Below are 22,723 nucleotides of genomic sequence, written 5' to 3' on the forward strand. Positions count from 1 at the left end.
CATTATTTTGGAAAAGAAGGAGTTTTGGACCACTATCTTTTGCTTCTTGCGAAACACTTTGCAGACCTCTGTCCTACTTCTAGAAGAAGATTGGGAAGGATTTCTGTATTTCCACAGTTTCTCCTTAAAATTCTTGAGGAAAAGCATTTTGCTGAGTGTTAGGAGACAAGAGAGGCAGAAGACGAAGATACGGAGCTCTCCGAAGCTAAGTGCTGGTCCCGGGCATCTTTCGGCACAAGCCGCTCTCTGGAACACAGCGCGACCGGCCAAATGATGTACGCGCAAAGAAGCTGCTTCTTCGCCACTGGGAGACAGAGAGAGCGGCAGCTTCCCAAAGGCGAAGAGCAAGCCGCACCACACCGGGATAGTGCGGGGAGCTTTCAAAGTAATAGAAACCAGTACTTTTCCACTCCTCTTCCTTTTCCACTCACATTATTTTGGAAAAGAAGGAGTTTTGGACCACTATCTTTTGCTTCTTGCGGAACACTCTGCAGACCTCCGTGTAACTTCTAGAAGAAGATTGGGAAGGATTTCTGTATTTCCACAGTTTCTCCTTAAAATTCTTGAGGAAAAGCATTTTGCTGAGTGTTAGGCGAGAAGAGAAGCAGAAGACGGAGATACGGAGCTCTGCGAAGCTATGTACCGCTCCCGAGCATCTTTCGGCACAAGCCGCTCTCTGGAACACAGCGCGACCGGCCAAATGATGTACGCGCAAAGAAGCTGCTTCTTCGCCTCTGGGAGACAGAGAGGGCGGCAGGTTTGGAAAGGCGAGGAATCAAGCGCATCGCTCCGCTATAATGTAAGTAAGTTTCAAACATACAGAAACCAGTACTTGACCACTCTCTTCTCTTTGGCACTCACATTCTAGTCCAATGGAAAGAGTTTTGGACCACTAGGTTTTCCTTTTTCCTAAACACTCAGAAGATCCTCCTGCAACTTCAAGAAAAAGATAGGGGTTCTTTTCTGTCTTGGCACAGTTTCTCCTTGCAAGATATGGAGGAAAAGCTTTTTGCTGTGTGTAAGGCGACAAAAGAAGTAGAAGACAGAGATACGGAGCTCTCCGAAGCTAAGTGCTGGTCCCGGGCTTCTTTCGGCACAAGCCGCTCTCTGGAACACAGCGCGACCGGCCAAATGATGTATGCGCAAAGAAGCTGCTTCTTCGCCTCTGGGAGACAGAGAGAGCGGCAGCTTCCCAAAGGCGAAGAACAAGCCGCACCGCACCAGTATACTGTGCGTAGCTTTCAAACTTATAGAAAACAGTGCCTTACCACTCTCTTGCCTTTTCCACTCACATTATTTTGGAAAAGAAGGAGTTTTGGACCACTATCTTTTGCTTCTTGCGAAACACTCTGCAGACCTCTGTCCTACTTCTAGAAGAAGATTGGGAAGGATTTCTGTATTTCCACAGTTTCTCCTTAAAATTCTTGAGGAAAAGCATTTTGCTGAGTGTTAGGCGAGAAGAGAGGCAGAAGACGGAGATACGGAGCTCTGCGAAGCTATGTACCGCTCCCGAGCATCTTTCGGCACAAGCCGCTCTCTGGAACACAGCGCGACCGGCCAAATGATGTACGCGCAAAGAAGCTGCTTCTTCGCCTCTGGGAGACAGAGAGGGCGGCAGGTTTGGAAAGGCGAGGAATCAAGCGCATCGCTCCGCTATAATGTAAGTAAGTTTCAAACATACAGAAACCAGTACTTGACCACTCTCTTCTCTTTGGCACTCACATTCTAGTCCAATGGAAAGAGTTTTGGACCACTAGGTTTTCCTTTTTCCTAAACACTCAGAAGATCCTCCTGCAACTTCAAGAAAAAGATAGGGGTTCTTTTCTGTCTTGGCACAGTTTCTCCTTGCAAGATATGGAGGAAAAGCTTTTTGCTGTGTGTAAGGCGACAAAAGAAGTAGAAGACAGAGATACGGAGCTCTCCGAAGCTAAGTGCTGGTCCCGGGCATCTTTCGGCACAAGCCGCTCTCTGGAACACAGCGCGACCGGCCAAATGATATATGCGCAAAGAAGCTGCTTCTTCGCCACTGGGAGACAGAGAGAGCGGCAGCTTCCCAAAGGCGAAGAGCAAGCCGCACCACACCGGGATAGTGCGGGGAGCTTTCAAAGTAATAGAAACCAGTACTTTTCCACTCCTCTTCCTTTTCCACTCACATTATTTTGGAAAAGAAGGAGTTTTGGACCACTATCTTTTGCTTCTTGCGGAACACTCTGCAGACCTCCGTGTAACTTCTAGAAGAAGATTGGGAAGGATTTCTGTATTTCCACAGTTTCTCCTTAAAATTCTTGAGGAAAAGCATTTTGCTGAGTGTTAGGCGAGAAGAGAAGCAGAAGACGGAGATACGGAGCTCTCCGAAGCTAAGTGCTGGTCCCGGGCATCTTTCGGCACAAGCCGCTCTCTGGAACACAGCGCGACCGGCCAAATGATGTACGCGCAAAGAAGCTGCTTCTTCGCCTCTGGGAGACAGAGAGAGCGGCAGCTTCCCAAAGGCGAAGAGCAAGCCGCACCACACCGGGATAGTGCGGGGAGCTTTCAAAGTAATAGAAACCAGTACTTTTCCACTCCTCTTCCTTTTCCACTCACATTATTTTGGAAAAGAAGGAGTTTTGGACCACTATCTTTTGCTTCTTGCGAAACACTCTGCAGACCTCTGTCCTACTTTTAGAAGAAGATTGGGAAGGATTTCTGTATTTCCACAGTTTCTCCTTAAAATTCTTGAGGAAAAGCATTTTGCTGAGTGTTAGGAGACAAGAGAGGCAGAAGACGGAGATACGGAGCTCTCCGAAGCTAAGTGCTGGTCCCGGGCTTCTTTCGGCACAAGCCGCTCTCTGGAACACAGCGCGACCGGCCAAATGATGTATGCGCAAAGGAGCTGCTTCTTCGCCACTGGGAGACAGAGAGGGCGGCAGCTTCCCAAAGGCGAAGAGCAAGCCGCACCACACCGGGATAGTGCGGGGAGCTTTCAAAGTAATAGAAACCAGTACTTTTCCACTCCTCTTCCTTTTCCACTCACATTATTTTGGAAAAGAAGGAGTTTTGGACCACTATCTTTTGCTTCTTGCGAAACACTCTGCAGACCTCTGTCCTACTTTTAGAAGAAGATTGGGAAGGATTTCTGTATTTCCACAGTTTCTCCTTAAAATTCTTGAGGAAAAGCATTTTGCTGAGTGTTAGGAGACATGAGAGGCAGAAGACGGAGATACGGAGCTCTCCGAAGCTAAGTGCTGGTCCCGGGCATCTTTCGGCACAAGCCGCTCTCTGGAACACAGCGCGACCGGCCAAATGATGTATGCGCAAAGAAGCTGCTTCTTCGCCACTGGGAGACAGAGAGAGCGGCAGCTTCCCAAAGGCGAAGAGCAAGCCGCACCACACCGGGATAGTGCGGGGAGCTTTCAAAGTAATAGAAACCAGTACTTTTCCACTCCTCTTCCTTTTCCACTCACATTATTTTGGAAAAGAAGGAGTTTTGGACCACTATCTTTTGCTTCTTGCGGAACACTCTGCAGACCTCCGTGTAACTTCTAGAAGAAGATTGGGAAGGATTTCTGTATTTCCACAGTTTCTCCTTAAAATTCTTGAGGAAAAGCATTTTGCTGAGTGTTAGGCGAGAAGAGAAGCAGAAGACGGAGATACGGAGCTCTGCGAAGCTATGTACCGCTCCCGAGCATCTTTCGGCACAAGCCGCTCTCTGGAACACAGCGCGACCGGCCAAATGATGTACGCGCAAAGAAGCTGCTTCTTCGCCTCTGGGAGACAGAGAGGGCGGCAGGTTTGGAAAGGCGAGGAATCAAGCGCATCGCTCCGCTATAATGTAAGTAAGTTTCAAACATACAGAAACCAGTACTTGACCACTCTCTTCTCTTTGGCACTCACATTCTAGTCCAATGGAAAGAGTTTTGGACCACTAGGTTTTCCTTTTTCCTAAACACTCAGAAGATCCTCCTGCAACTTCAAGAAAAAGATAGGGGTTCTTTTCTGTCTTGGCACAGTTTCTCCTTGCAAGATATGGAGGAAAAGCTCTTTGCTGTGTGTAAGGCGACAAAAGAAGTAGAAGACAGAGATACGGAGCTCTCCGAAGCTAAGTGCTGGTCCCGGGCTTCTTTCGGCACAAGCCGCTCTCTGGAACACAGCGCGACCGGCCAAATGATGTATGCGCAAAGAAGCTGCTTCTTCGCCTCTGGGAGACAGAGAGAGCGGCAGCTTCCCAAAGGCGAAGAACAAGCCGCACCGCACCAGTATACTGTGCGTAGCTTTCAAACTTATAGAAAACAGTGCCTTACCACTCTCTTGCCTTTTCCACTCACATTATTTTGGAAAAGAAGGAGTTTTGGACCACTATCTTTTGCTTCTTGCGGAACACTCTGCAGACCTCTGTCCTACTTTTAGAAGAAGATTGGGAAGGATTTCTGTATTTCCACAGTTTCTCCTTAAAATTCTTGAGGAAAAGCATTTTGCTGAGTGTTAGGAGACAAGAGAGGCAGAAGACGGAGATACGGAGCTCTCCGAAGCTAAGTGCTGGTCCCGGGCATCTTTCGGCACAAGCCGCTCTCTGGAACACAGCGCGACCGGCCAAATGATGTATGCGCAAAGAAGCTGCTTCTTCGCCACTGGGAGACAGAGAGAGCGGCAGCTTCCCAAAGGCGAAGAGCAAGCTGCACCACACCGGGATAGTGCGGGGAGCTTTCAAAGTAATAGAAACCAGTACTTTTCCACTCCTCTTCCTTTTCCACTCACATTATTTTGGAAAAGAAGGAGTTTTGGACCACTATCTTTTGCTTCTTGCGAAACACTCTGCAGACCTCTGTCCTACTTCTAGAAGAAGATTGGGAAGGATTTCTGTATTTCCACAGTTTCTCCTTAAAATTCTTGAGGAAAAGCATTTTGCTGAGTGTTAGGCGAGAAGAGAGGCAGAAGACGGAGATACGGAGCTCTGCGAAGCTATGTACCGCTCCCGAGCATCTTTCGGCACAAGCCGCTCTCTGGAACACAGCGCGACCGGCCAAATGATGTACGCGCAAAGAAGCTGCTTCTTCGCCTCTGGGAGACAGAGAGGGCGGCAGGTTTGGAAAGGCGAGGAATCAAGCGCATCGCTCCGCTATAATGTAAGTAAGTTTCAAACATACAGAAACCAGTACTTGACCACTCTCTTCTCTTTGGCACTCACATTCTAGTCCAATGGAAAGAGTTTTGGACCACTAGGTTTTCCTTTTTCCTAAACACTCAGAAGATCCTCCTGCAACTTCAAGAAAAAGATAGGGGTTCTTTTCTGTCTTGGCACAGTTTCTCCTTGCAAGATATGGAGGAAAAGCTTTTTGCTGTGTGTAAGGCGACAAAAGAAGTAGAAGACAGAGATACGGAGCTCTCCGAAGCTAAGTGCTGGTCCCGGGCATCTTTCGGCACAAGCCGCTCTCTGGAACACAGCGCGACCGGCCAAATGATGTATGCGCAAAGAAGCTGCTTCTTCGCCTCTGGGAGACAGAGAGAGCGGCAGCTTCCCAAAGGCGAAGAGCAAGCCGCACCACACCGGGATAGTGCGGGGAGCTTTCAAAGTAATAGAAACCAGTACTTTTCCACTCCTCTTCCTTTTCCACTCACATTATTTTGGAAAAGAAGGAGTTTTGGACCACTATCTTTTGCTTCTTGCGGAACACTTTGCAGACCTCTGTCCTACTTCTAGAAGAAGATTGGGAAGGATTTCTGTATTTCCACAGTTTCTCCTTAAAATTCTTGAGGAAAAGCATTTTGCTGAGTGTTAGGCGAGAAGAGAAGCAGAAGACGAAGATACGGAGCTCTCCGAAGCTAAGTGCTGGTCCCGGGCATCTTTCGGCACAAGCCGCTCTCTGGAACACAGCGCGACCGGCCAAATGATGTACGCGCAAAGAAGCTGCTTCTTCGCCTCTGGGAGACAGAGAGAGCGGCAGCTTCCCAAAGGCGAAGAGCAAGCCGCACCACACCGGGATAGTGCGGGAAGCTTTCAAAGTAATAGAAACCAGTACTTTTCCACTCCTCTTCCTTTTCCACTCACATTATTTTGGAAAAGAAGGAGTTTTGGACCACTATCTTTTGCTTCTTGCGAAACACTCTGCAGACCTCTGTCCTACTTTTAGAAGAAGATTGGGAAGGATTTCTGTATTTCCACAGTTTCTCCTTAAAATTCTTGAGGAAAAGCATTTTGCTGAGTGTTAGGAGACAAGAGAGGCAGAAGACGGAGATACGGAGCTCTGCGAAGATATGTACCGCTCCCGAGCATCTTTCGGCACAAGCCGCTCTCTGGAACACAGCGCGACCGGCCAAATGATGTACGCGCAAAGAAGCTGCTTCTTCGCCTCTGGGAGACAGAGAGGGCGGCAGGTTTGGAAAGGCGAGGAATCAAGCGCATCGCTCCGCTATAATGTAAGTAAGTTTCAAACATACAGAAACCAGTACTTGACCACTCTCTTCTCTTTGGCACTCACATTCTAGTCCAATGGAAAGAGTTTTGGACCACTAGGTTTTCCTTTTTCCTAAACACTCAGAAGATCCTCCTGCAACTTCAAGAAAAAGATAGGGGTTCTTTTCTGTCTTGGCACAGTTTCTCCTTGCAAGATATGGAGGAAAAGCTTTTTGCTGTGTGTAAGGCGACAAAAGAAGTAGAAGACAGAGATACGGAGCTCTCCGAAGCTAAGTGCTGGTCCCGGGCATCTTTCGGCACAAGCCGCTCTCTGGAACACAGCGCGACCGGCCAAATGATATATGCGCAAAGAAGCTGCTTCTTCGCCACTGGGAGACAGAGAGAGCGGCAGCTTCCCAAAGGCGAAGAGCAAGCCGCACCACACCGGGATAGTGCGGGGAGCTTTCAAAGTAATAGAAACCAGTACTTTTCCACTCCTCTTCCTTTTCCACTCACATTATTTTGGAAAAGAAGGAGTTTTGGACCACTATCTTTTGCTTCTTGCGGAACACTCTGCAGACCTCCGTGTAACTTCTAGAAGAAGATTGGGAAGGATTTCTGTATTTCCACAGTTTCTCCTTAAAATTCTTGAGGAAAAGCATTTTGCTGAGTGTTAGGCGAGAAGAGAAGCAGAAGACGGATATACGGAGCTCTCCGAAGCTAAGTGCTGGTCCCGGGCTTCTTTCGGCACAAGCCGCTCTCTGGAACACAGCGCGACCGGCCAAATGATGTACGCGCAAAGAAGCTGCTTCTTCGCCACTGGGAGACAGAGAGAGCGGCAGCTTCCCAAAGGCGAAGAGCAAGCCGCACCACACCGGGATAGTGCGGGGAGCTTTCAAAGTAATAGAAACCAGTACTTTTCCACTCCTCTTCCTTTTCCACTCACATTATTTTGGAAAAGAAGGAGTTTTGGACCACTATCTTTTGCTTCTTGCGGAACACTCTGCAGACCTCCGTGTAACTTCTAGAAGAAGATTGGGAAGGATTTCTGTATTTCCACAGTTTCTCCTTAAAATTCTTGAGGAAAAGCATTTTGCTGAGTGTTAGGCGAGAAGAGAAGCAGAAGACGGAGATACGGAGCTCTGCGAAGCTATGTACCGCTCCCGAGCATCTTTCGGCACAAGCCGCTCTCTGGAACACAGCGCGACCGGCCAAATGATGTACGCGCAAAGAAGCTGCTTCTTCGCCTCTGGGAGACAGAGAGAGCGGCAGCTTCCCAAAGGCGAAGAGCAAGCCGCACCACACCGGGATAGTGCGGGGAGCTTTCAAAGTAATAGAAACCAGTACTTTTCCACTCCTCTTCCTTTTCCACTCACATTATTTTGGAAAAGAAGGAGTTTTGGACCACTATCTTTTGCTTCTTGCGAAACACTCTGCAGACCTCTGTCCTACTTTTAGAAGAAGATTGGGAAGGATTTCTGTATTTCCACAGTTTCTCCTTAAAATTCTTGAGGAAAAGCATTTTGCTGAGTGTTAGGAGACAAGAGAGGCAGAAGACGGAGATACGGAGCTCTCCGAAGCTAAGTGCTGGTCCCGGGCTTCTTTCGGCACAAGCCGCTCTCTGGAACACAGCGCGACCGGCCAAATGATGTATGCGCAAAGGAGCTGCTTCTTCGCCACTGGGAGACAGAGAGGGCGGCAGCTTCCCAAAGGCGAAGAGCAAGCCGCACCACACCGGGATAGTGCGGGGAGCTTTCAAAGTAATAGAAACCAGTACTTTTCCACTCCTCTTCCTTTTCCACTCACATTATTTTGGAAAAGAAGGAGTTTTGGACCACTATCTTTTGCTTCTTGCGAAACACTTTGCAGACCTCTGTCCTACTTCTAGAAGAAGATTGGGAAGGATTTCTGTATTTCCACAGTTTCTCCTTAAAATTCTTGAGGAAAAGCATTTTGCTGAGTGTTAGGAGACAAGAGAGGCAGAAGACGAAGATACGGAGCTCTCCGAAGCTAAGTGCTGGTCCCGGGCATCTTTCGGCACAAGCCGCTCTCTGGAACACAGCGCGACCGGCCAAATGATGTACGCGCAAAGAAGCTGCTTCTTCGCCACTGGGAGACAGAGAGAGCGGCAGCTTCCCAAAGGCGAAGAGCAAGCCGCACCACACCGGGATAGTGCGGGGAGCTTTCAAAGTAATAGAAACCAGTACTTTTCCACTCCTCTTCCTTTTCCACTCACATTATTTTGGAAAAGAAGGAGTTTTGGACCACTATCTTTTGCTTCTTGCGGAACACTCTGCAGACCTCCGTGTAACTTCTAGAAGAAGATTGGGAAGGATTTCTGTATTTCCACAGTTTCTCCTTAAAATTCTTGAGGAAAAGCATTTTGCTGAGTGTTAGGCGAGAAGAGAAGCAGAAGACGGAGATACGGAGCTCTGCGAAGCTATGTACCGCTCCCGAGCATCTTTCGGCACAAGCCGCTCTCTGGAACACAGCGCGACCGGCCAAATGATGTACGCGCAAAGAAGCTGCTTCTTCGCCTCTGGGAGACAGAGAGGGCGGCAGGTTTGGAAAGGCGAGGAATCAAGCGCATCGCTCCGCTATAATGTAAGTAAGTTTCAAACATACAGAAACCAGTACTTGACCACTCTCTTCTCTTTGGCACTCACATTCTAGTCCAATGGAAAGAGTTTTGGACCACTAGGTTTTCCTTTTTCCTAAACACTCAGAAGATCCTCCTGCAACTTCAAGAAAAAGATAGGGGTTCTTTTCTGTCTTGGCACAGTTTCTCCTTGCAAGATATGGAGGAAAAGCTTTTTGCTGTGTGTAAGGCGACAAAAGAAGTAGAAGACAGAGATACGGAGCTCTCCGAAGCTAAGTGCTGGTCCCGGGCTTCTTTCGGCACAAGCCGCTCTCTGGAACACAGCGCGACCGGCCAAATGATGTATGCGCAAAGAAGCTGCTTCTTCGCCTCTGGGAGACAGAGAGAGCGGCAGCTTCCCAAAGGCGAAGAACAAGCCGCACCGCACCAGTATACTGTGCGTAGCTTTCAAACTTATAGAAAACAGTGCCTTACCACTCTCTTGCCTTTTCCACTCACATTATTTTGGAAAAGAAGGAGTTTTGGACCACTATCTTTTGCTTCTTGCGAAACACTCTGCAGACCTCTGTCCTACTTCTAGAAGAAGATTGGGAAGGATTTCTGTATTTCCACAGTTTCTCCTTAAAATTCTTGAGGAAAAGCATTTTGCTGAGTGTTAGGCGAGAAGAGAGGCAGAAGACGGAGATACGGAGCTCTGCGAAGCTATGTACCGCTCCCGAGCATCTTTCGGCACAAGCCGCTCTCTGGAACACAGCGCGACCGGCCAAATGATGTACGCGCAAAGAAGCTGCTTCTTCGCCTCTGGGAGACAGAGAGGGCGGCAGGTTTGGAAAGGCGAGGAATCAAGCGCATCGCTCCGCTATAATGTAAGTAAGTTTCAAACATACAGAAACCAGTACTTGACCACTCTCTTCTCTTTGGCACTCACATTCTAGTCCAATGGAAAGAGTTTTGGACCACTAGGTTTTCCTTTTTCCTAAACACTCAGAAGATCCTCCTGCAACTTCAAGAAAAAGATAGGGGTTCTTTTCTGTCTTGGCACAGTTTCTCCTTGCAAGATATGGAGGAAAAGCTTTTTGCTGTGTGTAAGGCGACAAAAGAAGTAGAAGACAGAGATACGGAGCTCTCCGAAGCTAAGTGCTGGTCCCGGGCATCTTTCGGCACAAGCCGCTCTCTGGAACACAGCGCGACCGGCCAAATGATATATGCGCAAAGAAGCTGCTTCTTCGCCACTGGGAGACAGAGAGAGCGGCAGCTTCCCAAAGGCGAAGAGCAAGCCGCACCACACCGGGATAGTGCGGGGAGCTTTCAAAGTAATAGAAACCAGTACTTTTCCACTCCTCTTCCTTTTCCACTCACATTATTTTGGAAAAGAAGGAGTTTTGGACCACTATCTTTTGCTTCTTGCGGAACACTCTGCAGACCTCCGTGTAACTTCTAGAAGAAGATTGGGAAGGATTTCTGTATTTCCACAGTTTCTCCTTAAAATTCTTGAGGAAAAGCATTTTGCTGAGTGTTAGGCGAGAAGAGAAGCAGAAGACGGAGATACGGAGCTCTCCGAAGCTAAGTGCTGGTCCCGGGCATCTTTCGGCACAAGCCGCTCTCTGGAACACAGCGCGACCGGCCAAATGATGTACGCGCAAAGAAGCTGCTTCTTCGCCTCTGGGAGACAGAGAGAGCGGCAGCTTCCCAAAGGCGAAGAGCAAGCCGCACCACACCGGGATAGTGCGGGGAGCTTTCAAAGTAATAGAAACCAGTACTTTTCCACTCCTCTTCCTTTTCCACTCACATTATTTTGGAAAAGAAGGAGTTTTGGACCACTATCTTTTGCTTCTTGCGAAACACTCTGCAGACCTCTGTCCTACTTTTAGAAGAAGATTGGGAAGGATTTCTGTATTTCCACAGTTTCTCCTTAAAATTCTTGAGGAAAAGCATTTTGCTGAGTGTTAGGAGACAAGAGAGGCAGAAGACGGAGATACGGAGCTCTCCGAAGCTAAGTGCTGGTCCCGGGCTTCTTTCGGCACAAGCCGCTCTCTGGAACACAGCGCGACCGGCCAAATGATGTATGCGCAAAGGAGCTGCTTCTTCGCCACTGGGAGACAGAGAGGGCGGCAGCTTCCCAAAGGCGAAGAGCAAGCCGCACCACACCGGGATAGTGCGGGGAGCTTTCAAAGTAATAGAAACCAGTACTTTTCCACTCCTCTTCCTTTTCCACTCACATTATTTTGGAAAAGAAGGAGTTTTGGACCACTATCTTTTGCTTCTTGCGGAACACTCTGCAGACCTCCGTGTAACTTCTAGAAGAAGATTGGGAAGGATTTCTGTATTTCCACAGTTTCTCCTTAAAATTCTTGAGGAAAAGCATTTTGCTGAGTGTTAGGCGAGAAGAGAAGCAGAAGACGAAGATACGGAGCTCTCCGAAGCTAAGTGCTGGTCCCGGGCTTCTTTCGGCACAAGCCGCTCTCTGGAACACAGCGCGACCGGCCAAATGATGTACGCGCAAAGAAGCTGCTTCTTCGCCACTGGGAGACAGAGAGAGCGGCAGCTTCCCAAAGGCGAAGAACAAGCCGCACCACACCGGGATAGTGCGGGGAGCTTTCAAAGTAATAGAAACCAGTACTTTTCCACTCCTCTTCCTTTTCCACTCACATTATTTTGGAAAAGAAGGAGTTTTGGACCACTATCTTTTGCTTCTTGCGGAACACTCTGCAGACCTCCGTGTAACTTCTAGAAGAAGATTGGGAAGGATTTCTGTATTTCCACAGTTTCTCCTTAAAATTCTTGAGGAAAAGCATTTTGCTGAGTGTTAGGCGAGAAGAGAAGCAGAAGACGGAGATACGGAGCTCTGCGAAGCTATGTACCGCTCCCGAGCATCTTTCGGCACAAGCCGCTCTCTGGAACACAGCGCGACCGGCCAAATGATGTACGCGCAAAGAAGCTGCTTCTTCGCCTCTGGGAGACAGAGAGGGCGGCAGGTTTGGAAAGGCGAGGAATCAAGCGCATCGCTCCGCTATAATGTAAGTAAGTTTCAAACATACAGAAACCAGTACTTGACCACTCTCTTCTCTTTGGCACTCACATTCTAGTCCAATGGAAAGAGTTTTGGACCACTAGGTTTTCCTTTTTCCTAAACACTCAGAAGATCCTCCTGCAACTTCAAGAAAAAGATAGGGGTTCTTTTCTGTCTTGGCACAGTTTCTCCTTGCAAGATATGGAGGAAAAGCTTTTTGCTGTGTGTAAGGCGACAAAAGAAGTAGAAGACAGAGATACGGAGCTCTCCGAAGCTAAGTGCTGGTCCCGGGCTTCTTTCGGCACAAGCCGCTCTCTGGAACACAGCGCGACCGGCCAAATGATGTATGCGCAAAGAAGCTGCTTCTTCGCCTCTGGGAGACAGAGAGAGCGGCAGCTTCCCAAAGGCGAAGAACAAGCCGCACCGCACCAGTATACTGTGCGTAGCTTTCAAACTTATAGAAAACAGTGCCTTACCACTCTCTTGCCTTTTCCACTCACATTATTTTGGAAAAGAAGGAGTTTTGGACCACTATCTTTTGCTTCTTGCGAAACACTCTGCAGACCTCTGTCCTACTTCTAGAAGAAGATTGGGAAGGATTTCTGTATTTCCACAGTTTCTCCTTAAAATTCTTGAGGAAAAGCATTTTGCTGAGTGTTAGGAGACAAGAGAGGCAGAAGACGGAGATACGGAGCTCTGCGAAGCTATGTACCGCTCCCGAGCATCTTTCGGCACAAGCCGCTCTCTGGAACACAGCGCGACCGGCCAAATGATGTACGCGCAAAGAAGCTGCTTCTTCGCCTCTGGGAGACAGAGAGAGCGGCAGGTTTGGAAAGGCGAGGAATCAAGCGCATCGCTCCGCTATAATGTAAGTAAGTTTCAAACATACAGAAACCAGTACTTGACCACTCTCTTCTCTTTGGCACTCACATTCTAGTCCAATGGAAAGAGTTTTGGACCACTAGGTTTTCCTTTTTCCTAAACACTCAGAAGATCCTCCTGCAACTTCAAGAAAAAGATAGGGGTTCTTTTCTGTCTTGGCACAGTTTCTCCTTGCAAGATATGGAGGAAAAGCTTTTTGCTGTGTGTAAGGCGACAAAAGAAGTAGAAGACAGAGATACGGAGCTCTCCGAAGCTAAGTGCTGGTCCCGGGCTTCTTTCGGCACAAGCCGCTCTCTGGAACACAGCGCGACCGGCCAAATGATGTATGCGCAAAGAAGCTGCTTCTTCGCCTCTGGGAGACAGAGAGAGCGGCAGCTTCCCAAAGGCGAAGAGCAAGCCGCACCACACCGGGATAGTGCGGGGAGCTTTCAAAGTAATAGAAACCAGTACTTTTCCACTCCTCTTCCTTTTCCACTCACATTATTTTGGAAAAGAAGGAGTTTTGGACCACTATCTTTTGCTTCTTGCGGAACACTCTGCAGACCTCCGTGTAACTTCTAGAAGAAGATTGGGAAGGATTTCTGTATTTCCACAGTTTCTCCTTAAAATTCTTGAGGAAAAGCATTTTGCTGAGTGTTAGGCGAGAAGAGAAGCAGAAGACGGAGATACGGAGCTCTGCGAAGCTATGTACCGCTCCCGAGCATCTTTCGGCACAAGCCGCTCTCTGGAACACAGCGCGACCGGCCAAATGATGTACGCGCAAAGAAGCTGCTTCTTCGCCTCTGGGAGACAGAGAGAGCGGCAGCTTCCCAAAGGCGAAGAGCAAGCCGCACCACACCGGGATAGTGCGGGGAGCTTTCAAAGTAATAGAAACCAGTACTTTTCCACTCCTCTTCCTTTTCCACTCACATTATTTTGGAAAAGAAGGAGTTTTGGACCACTATCTTTTGCTTCTTGCGAAACACTCTGCAGACCTCCGTCCTACTTTTAGAAGAAGATTGGGAAGGATTTCTGTATTTCCACAGTTTCTCCTTAAAATTCTTGAGGAAAAGCATTTTGCTGAGTGTTAGGCGAGAAGAGAGGCAGAAGACGGAGAAACGGAGCTCTCCGAAGCTAAGTGCTGGTCCCGGGCATCTGTGGGCACAAGCCGCTCTCTGGAACACAGCGCGACCGGCCAAATGATGTATGCGCAAAGAAGCTGCTTCTTCGCCTCTGGGAGACAGAGAGAGCGGCAGCTTCCCAAAGGCGAAGAACAAGCCGCACCGCACCAGTATACTGTGCGTAGCTTTCAAACTTATAGAAAACAGTGCCTTACCACTCTCTTGCCTTTTCCACTCACATTATTTTGGAAAAGAAGGAGTTTTGGACCACTATCTTTTGCTTCTTGCGAAACACTCTGCAGACCTCTGTCCTACTTTTAGAAGAAGATTGGGAAGGATTTCTGTATTTCCACAGTTTCTCCTTAAAATTCTTGAGGAAAAGCATTTTGCTGAGTGTTAGGAGACAAGAGAGGCAGAAGACGGAGATCCGGAGCTCTCCGAAGCTAAGTGCTGGTCCCGGGCATCTTTCGGCACAAGCCGCTCTCTGGAACACAGCGCGACCGGCCAAATGATGTATGCGCAAAGGAGCTGCTTCTTCGCCACTGGGAGACAGAGAGGGCGGCAGCTTCCCAAAGGCGAGGAACAAGCCGCACCGCACCAGTATACTGTGCCTAGCTTTCAAACTTATAGAAAACAGTACCTTACCACTCTCTTGCCTTTTCCACTCACATTATTTTGGAAAAGAAGGAGTTTTGGACCACTATCTTTTGCTTCTTGCGGAACACTTTGCAGACCTCCGTGTAACTTCTAGAAGAAGATTGGGAAGGATTTCTGTATTTCCACAGTTTCTCCTTAAAATTCTTGAGGAAAAGCATTTTGCTGAGTGTTAGGAGACAAGAGAGGCAGAAGACGAAGATACGGAGCTCTCCGAAGCTAAGTGCTGGTCCCGGGCATCTTTCGGCACAAGCCGCTCTCTGGAACACAGCGCGACCGGCCAAATGATGTATGCGCAAAGCAGCTGCTTCTTCGCCACTGGGAGACAGAGAGGGCGGCAGCTTCCCAAAGGCGAAGAGCAAGCCGCACCACACCGGGATAGTGCGGGGAGCTTTCAAAGTAATAGAAACCAGTACTTTTCCACTCCTCTTCCTTTTCCACTCACATTATTTTGGAAAAGAAGGAGTTTTGGACCACTATCTTTTGCTTCTTGCGAAACACTTTGCAGACCTCTGTCCTACTTCTAGAAGAAGATTGGGAAGGATTTCTGTATTTCCACAGTTTCTCCTTAAAATTCTTGAGGAAAAGCATTTTGCTGAGTGTTAGGAGACAAGAGAGGCAGAAGACGAAGATACGGAGCTCTCCGAAGCTAAGTGCTGGTCCCGGGCATCTTTCGGCACAAGCCGCTCTCTGGAACACAGCGCGACCGGCCAAATGATGTACGCGCAAAGAAGCTGCTTCTTCGCCACTGGGAGACAGAGAGAGCGGCAGCTTCCCAAAGGCGAAGAGCAAGCCGCACCACACCGGGATAGTGCGGGGAGCTTTCAAAGTAATAGAAACCAGTACTTTTCCACTCCTCTTCCTTTTCCACTCACATTATTTTGGAAAAGAAGGAGTTTTGGACCACTATCTTTTGCTTCTTGCGGAACACTCTGCAGACCTCCGTGTAACTTCTAGAAGAAGATTGGGAAGGATTTCTGTATTTCCACAGTTTCTCCTTAAAATTCTTGAGGAAAAGCATTTTGCTGAGTGTTAGGCGAGAAGAGAAGCAGAAGACGAAGATACGGAGCTCTCCGAAGCTAAGTGCTGGTCCCGGGCTTCTTTCGGCACAAGCCGCTCTCTGGAACACAGCGCGACCGGCCAAATGATGTACGCGCAAAGGAGCTGCTTCTTCGCCACTGGGAGACAGAGAGAGCGGCAGCTTCCCAAAGGCGAAGAACAAGCCGCACCACACCGGGATAGTGCGGGGAGCTTTCAAAGTAATAGAAACCAGTACTTTTCCACTCCTCTTCCTTTTCCACTCACATTATTTTGGAAAAGAAGGAGTTTTGGACCACTATCTTTTGCTTCTTGCGGAACACTCTGCAGACCTCCGTGTAACTTCTAGAAGAAGATTGGGAAGGATTTCTGTATTTCCACAGTTTCTCCTTAAAATTCTTGAGGAAAAGCATTTTGCTGAGTGTTAGGCGAGAAGAGAAGCAGAAGACGGAGATACGGAGCTCTGCGAAGCTATGTACCGCTCCCGAGCATCTTTCGGCACAAGCCGCTCTCTGGAACACAGCGCGACCGGCCAAATGATGTACGCGCAAAGAAGCTGCTTCTTCGCCTCTGGGAGACAGAGAGGGCGGCAGGTTTGGAAAGGCGAGGAATCAAGCGCATCGCTCCGCTATAATGTAAGTAAGTTTCAAACATACAGAAACCAGTACTTGACCACTCTCTTCTCTTTGGCACTCACATTCTAGTCCAATGGAAAGAGTTTTGGACCACTAGGTTTTCCTTTTTCCTAAACACTCAGAAGATCCTCCTGCAACTTCAAGAAAAAGATAGGGGTTCTTTTCTGTCTTGGCACAGTTTCTCCTTGCAAGATATGGAGGAAAAGCTTTTTGCTGTGTGTAAGGCGACAAAAGAAGTAGAAGACAGAGATACGGAGCTCTCCGAAGCTAAGTGCTGGTCCCGGGCTTCTTTCGGCACAAGCCGCTCTCTGGAACACAGCGCGACCGGCCAAATGATGTATGCGCAAAGAAGCTGCTTCTTCGCCTCTGGGAGACAGAGAGAGCGGCAGCTTCCCAAAGGCGAAGAACAAGCCGCACCGCACCAGTATACTGTGCGTAGCTTTCAAACTTATAGAAAACAGTGCCTTACCACTCTCTTGCCTTTTCCACTCACATTATTTTGGAAAAGAAGGAGTTTTGGACCACTATCTTTTGCTTCTTGCGAAACACTCTGCAGACCTCTGTCCTACTTCTAGAAGAAGATTGGGAAGGATTTCTGTATTTCCACAGTTTCTCCTTAAAATTCTTGAGGAAAAGCATTTTGCTGAGTGTTAGGCGAGAAGAGAGGCAGAAGACGGAGATACGGAGCTCTGCGAAGCTATGTACCGCTCCCGAGCATCTTTCGGCACAAGCCGCTCTCTGGAACACAGCGCGACCGGCCAAATGATGTACGCGCAAAGAAGCTGCTTCTTCGCCTCTGGGAGACAGAGAGGGCGGCAGGTTTGGAAAGGCGAGGAATCAAGCGCATCGCTCCGCTATAATGTAAGTAAGTTTCAAACATACAGAAACCAGTACTTGACCACTCTCTTCTCTTTGGCACTCACATTCTAGTCCAATGGAAAGAGTTTTGGACCACTAGGTTTTCCTTTTTCCTAAACACTCAGAAGATCCTCCTGCAACTTCAAGAAAAAGATAGGGGTTCTTTTCTGTCTTGGCACAGTTTCTCCTTGCAAGATATGGAGGAAAAGCTTTTTGCTGTGTGTAAGGCGACAAAAGAAGTAGAAGACAGAGATACGGAGCTCTCCGAAGCTAAGTGCTGGTCCCGGGCATCTTTCGGCACAAGCCGCTCTCTGGAACACAGCGCGACCGGCCAAATGATATATGCGCAAAGAAGCTGCTTCTTCGCCACTGGGAGACAGAGAGAGCGGCAGCTTCCCAAAGGCGAAGAGCAAGCCGCACCACACCGGGATAGTGCGGGGAGCTTTCAAAGTAATAGAAACCAGTACTTTTCCACTCCTCTTCCTTTTCCACTCACATTATTTTGGAAAAGAAGGAGTTTTGGACCACTATCTTTTGCTTCTTGCGGAACACTCTGCAGACCTCCGTGTAACTTCTAGAAGAAGATTGGGAAGGATTTCTGTATTTCCACAGTTTCTCCTTAAAATTCTTGAGGAAAAGCATTTTGCTGAGTGTTAGGCGAGAAGAGAAGCAGAAGACGGAGATACGGAGCTCTCCGAAGCTAAGTGCTGGTCCCGGGCATCTTTCGGCACAAGCCGCTCTCTGGAACACAGCGCGACCGGCCAAATGATGTACGCGCAAAGAAGCTGCTTCTTCGCCTCTGGGAGACAGAGAGAGCGGCAGCTTCCCAAAGGCGAAGAGCAAGCCGCACCACACCGGGATAGTGCGGGGAGCTTTCAAAGTAATAGAAACCAGTACTTTTCCACTCCTCTTCCTTTTCCACTCACATTATTTTGGAAAAGAAGGAGTTTTGGACCACTATCTTTTGCTTCTTGCGAAACACTCTGCAGACCTCTGTCCTACTTTTAGAAGAAGATTGGGAAGGATTTCTGTATTTCCACAGTTTCTCCTTAAAATTCTTGAGGAAAAGCATTTTGCTGAGTGTTAGGAGACAAGAGAGGCAGAAGACGGAGATACGGAGCTCTCCGAAGCTAAGTGCTGGTCCCGGGCTTCTTTCGGCACAAGCCGCTCTCTGGAACACAGCGCGACCGGCCAAATGATGTATGCGCAAAGGAGCTGCTTCTTCGCCACTGGGAGACAGAGAGGGCGGCAGCTTCCCAAAGGCGAAGAGCAAGCCGCACCACACCGGGATAGTGCGGGGAGCTTTCAAAGTAATAGAAACCAGTACTTTTCCACTCCTCTTCCTTTTCCACTCACATTATTTTGGAAAAGAAGGAGTTTTGGACCACTATCTTTTGCTTCTTGCGAAACACTTTGCAGACCTCTGTCCTACTTCTAGAAGAAGATTGGGAAGGATTTCTGTATTTCCACAGTTTCTCCTTAAAATTCTTGAGGAAAAGCATTTTGCTGAGTGTTAGGAGACAAGAGAGGCAGAAGACGAAGATACGGAGCTCTCCGAAGCTAAGTGCTGGTCCCGGGCATCTTTCGGCACAAGCCGCTCTCTGGAACACAGCGCGACCGGCCAAATGATGTACGCGCAAAGAAGCTGCTTCTTCGCCACTGGGAGACAGAGAGAGCGGCAGCTTCCCAAAGGCGAAGAGCAAGCCGCCACCACACCGGGATAGTGCGGGGAGCTTTCAAAGTAATAGAAACCAGTACTTTTCCACTCCTCTTCCTTTTCCACTCACATTATTTTGGAAAAGAAGGAGTTTTGGACCACTATCTTTTGCTTCTTGCGGAACACTCTGCAGACCTCCGTGTAACTTCTAGAAGAAGATTGGGAAGGATTTCTGTATTTCCACAGTTTCTCCTTAAAATTCTTGAGGAAAAGCATTTTGCTGAGTGTTAGGCGAGAAGAGAAGCAGAAGACGAAGATACGGAGCTCTCCGAAGCTAAGTGCTGGTCCCGGGCTTCTTTCGGCACAAGCCGCTCTCTGGAACACAGCGCGACCGGCCAAATGATGTACGCGCAAAGAAGCTGCTTCTTCGCCACTGGGAGACAGAGAGAGCGGCAGCTTCCCAAAGGCGAAGAACAAGCCGCACCACACCGGGATAGTGCGGGGAGCTTTCAAAGTAATAGAAACCAGTACTTTTCCACTCCTCTTCCTTTTCCACTCACATTATTTTGGAAAAGAAGGAGTTTTGGACCACTATCTTTTGCTTCTTGCGGAACACTCTGCAGACCTCCGTGTAACTTCTAGAAGAAGATTGGGAAGGATTTCTGTATTTCCACAGTTTCTCCTTAAAATTCTTGAGGAAAAGCATTTTGCTGAGTGTTAGGCGAGAAGAGAAGCAGAAGACGGAGATACGGAGCTCTGCGAAGCTATGTACCGCTCCCGAGCATCTTTCGGCACAAGCCGCTCTCTGGAACACAGCGCGACCGGCCAAATGATGTACGCGCAAAGAAGCTGCTTCTTCGCCTCTGGGAGACAGAGAGGGCGGCAGGTTTGGAAAGGCGAGGAATCAAGCGCATCGCTCCGCTATAATGTAAGTAAGTTTCAAACATACAGAAACCAGTACTTGACCACTCTCTTCTCTTTGGCACTCACATTCTAGTCCAATGGAAAGAGTTTTGGACCACTAGGTTTTCCTTTTTCCTAAACACTCAGAAGATCCTCCTGCAACTTCAAGAAAAAGATAGGGGTTCTTTTCTGTCTTGGCACAGTTTCTCCTTGCAAGATATGGAGGAAAAGCTTTTTGCTGTGTGTAAGGCGACAAAAGAAGTAGAAGACAGAGATACGGAGCTCTCCGAAGCTAAGTGCTGGTCCCGGGCTTCTTTCGGCACAAGCCGCTCTCTGGAACACAGCGCGACCGGCCAAATGATGTATGCGCAAAGAAGCTGCTTCTTCGCCTCTGGGAGACAGAGAGAGCGGCAGCTTCCCAAAGGCGAAGAACAAGCCGCACCGCACCAGTATACTGTGCGTAGCTTTCAAACTTATAGAAAACAGTGCCTTACCACTCTCTTGCCTTTTCCACTCACATTATTTTGGAAAAGAAGGAGTTTTGGACCACTATCTTTTGCTTCTTGCGGAACACTCTGCAGACCTCCGTGTAACTTCTAGAAGAAGATTGGGAAGGATTTCTGTATTTCCACAGTTTCTCCTTAAAATTCTTGAGGAAAAGCATTTTGCTGAGTGTTAGGCGAGAAGAGAAGCAGAAGACGGAGATACGGAGCTCTGCGAAGCTATGTACCGCTCCCGAGCATCTTTCGGCACAAGCCGCTCTCTGGAACACAGCGCGACCGGCCAAATGATGTACGCGCAAAGAAGCTGCTTCTTCGCCTCTGGGAGACAGAGAGGGCGGCAGGTTTGGAAAGGCGAGGAATCAAGCGCATCGCTCCGCTATAATGTAAGTAAGTTTCAAACATACAGAAACCAGTACTTGACCACTCTCTTCTCTTTGGCACTCACATTCTAGTCCAATGGAAAGAGTTTTGGACCACTAGGTTTTCCTTTTTCCTAAACACTCAGAAGATCCTCCTGCAACTTCAAGAAAAAGATAGGGGTTCTTTTCTGTCTTGGCACAGTTTCTCCTTGCAAGATATGGAGGAAAAGCTTTTTGCTGTGTGTAAGGCGACAAAAGAAGTAGAAGACAGAGATACGGAGCTCTCCGAAGCTAAGTGCTGGTCCCGGGCTTCTTTCGGCACAAGCCGCTCTCTGGAACACAGCGCGACCGGCCAAATGATGTATGCGCAAAGAAGCTGCTTCTTCGCCTCTGGGAGACAGAGAGAGCGGCAGCTTCCCAAAGGCGAAGAACAAGCCGCACCGCACCAGTATACTGTGCGTAGCTTTCAAACTTATAGAAAACAGTGCCTTACCACTCTCTTGCCTTTTCCACTCACATTATTTTGGAAAAGAAGGAGTTTTGGACCACTATCTTTTGCTTCTTGCGAAACACTCTGCAGACCTCTGTCCTACTTCTAGAAGAAGATTGGGAAGGATTTCTGTATTTCCACAGTTTCTCCTTAAAATTCTTGAGGAAAAGCATTTTGCTGAGTGTTAGGCGAGAAGAGAGGCAGAAGACGGAGATACGGAGCTCTGCGAAGCTATGTACCGCTCCCGAGCATCTTTCGGCACAAGCCGCTCTCTGGAACACAGCGCGACCGGCCAAATGATGTACGCGCAAAGAAGCTGCTTCTTCGCCTCTGGGAGACAGAGAGGGCGGCAGGTTTGGAAAGGCGAGGAATCAAGCGCATCGCTCCGCTATAATGTAAGTAAGTTTCAAACATACAGAAACCAGTACTTGACCACTCTCTTCTCTTTGGCACTCACATTCTAGTCCAATGGAAAGAGTTTTGGACCACTAGGTTTTCCTTTTTCCTAAACACTCAGAAGATCCTCCTGCAACTTCAAGAAAAAGATAGGGGTTCTTTTCTGTCTTGGCACAGTTTCTCCTTGCAAGATATGGAGGAAAAGCTTTTTGCTGTGTGTAAGGCGACAAAAGAAGTAGAAGACAGAGATACGGAGCTCTCCGAAGCTAAGTGCTGGTCCCGGGCTTCTTTCGGCACAAGCCGCTCTCTGGAACACAGCGCGACCGGCCAAATGATGTATGCGCAAAGAAGCTGCTTCTTCGCCTCTGGGAGACAGAGAGAGCGGCAGCTTCCCAAAGGCGAAGAGCAAGCCGCACCACACCGGGATAGTGCGGGGAGCTTTCAAAGTAATAGAAACCAGTACTTTTCCACTCCTCTTCCTTTTCCACTCACATTATTTTGGAAAAGAAGGAGTTTTGGACCACTATCTTTTGCTTCTTGCGGAACACTCTGCAGACCTCCGTGTAACTTCTAGAAGAAGATTGGGAAGGATTTCTGTATTTCCACAGTTTCTCCTTAAAATTCTTGAGGAAAAGCATTTTGCTGAGTGTTAGGCGAGAAGAGAAGCAGAAGACGGAGATACGGAGCTCTGCGAAGCTATGTACCGCTCCCGAGCATCTTTCGGCACAAGCCGCTCTCTGGAACACAGCGCGACCGGCCAAATGATGTACGCGCAAAGAAGCTGCTTCTTCGCCTCTGGGAGACAGAGAGAGCGGCAGCTTCCCAAAGGCGAAGAGCAAGCCGCACCACACCGGGATAGTGCGGGGAGCTTTCAAAGTAATAGAAACCAGTACTTTTCCACTCCTCTTCCTTTTCCACTCACATTATTTTGGAAAAGAAGGAGTTTTGGACCACTATCTTTTGCTTCTTGCGAAACACTCTGCAGACCTCTGTCCTACTTTTAGAAGAAGATTGGGAAGGATTTCTGTATTTCCACAGTTTCTCCTTAAAATTCTTGAGGAAAAGCATTTTGCTGAGTGTTAGGCGAGAAGAGAGGCAGAAGACGGAGAAACGGAGCTCTCCGAAGCTAAGTGCTGGTCCCGGGCATCTGTGGGCACAAGCCGCTCTCTGGAACACAGCGCGACCGGCCAAATGATGTATGCGCAAAGAAGCTGCTTCTTCGCCTCTGGGAGACAGAGAGAGCGGCAGCTTCCCAAAGGCGAAGAACAA

Source organism: Agelaius tricolor, unplaced genomic scaffold, assembly GCF_023055355.1.
Source record: "Agelaius tricolor isolate 1412-34295 unplaced genomic scaffold, bAgeTri1.0.p SCAF_32, whole genome shotgun sequence".
NCBI lineage: Eukaryota > Metazoa > Chordata > Aves > Passeriformes > Icteridae > Agelaius > Agelaius tricolor.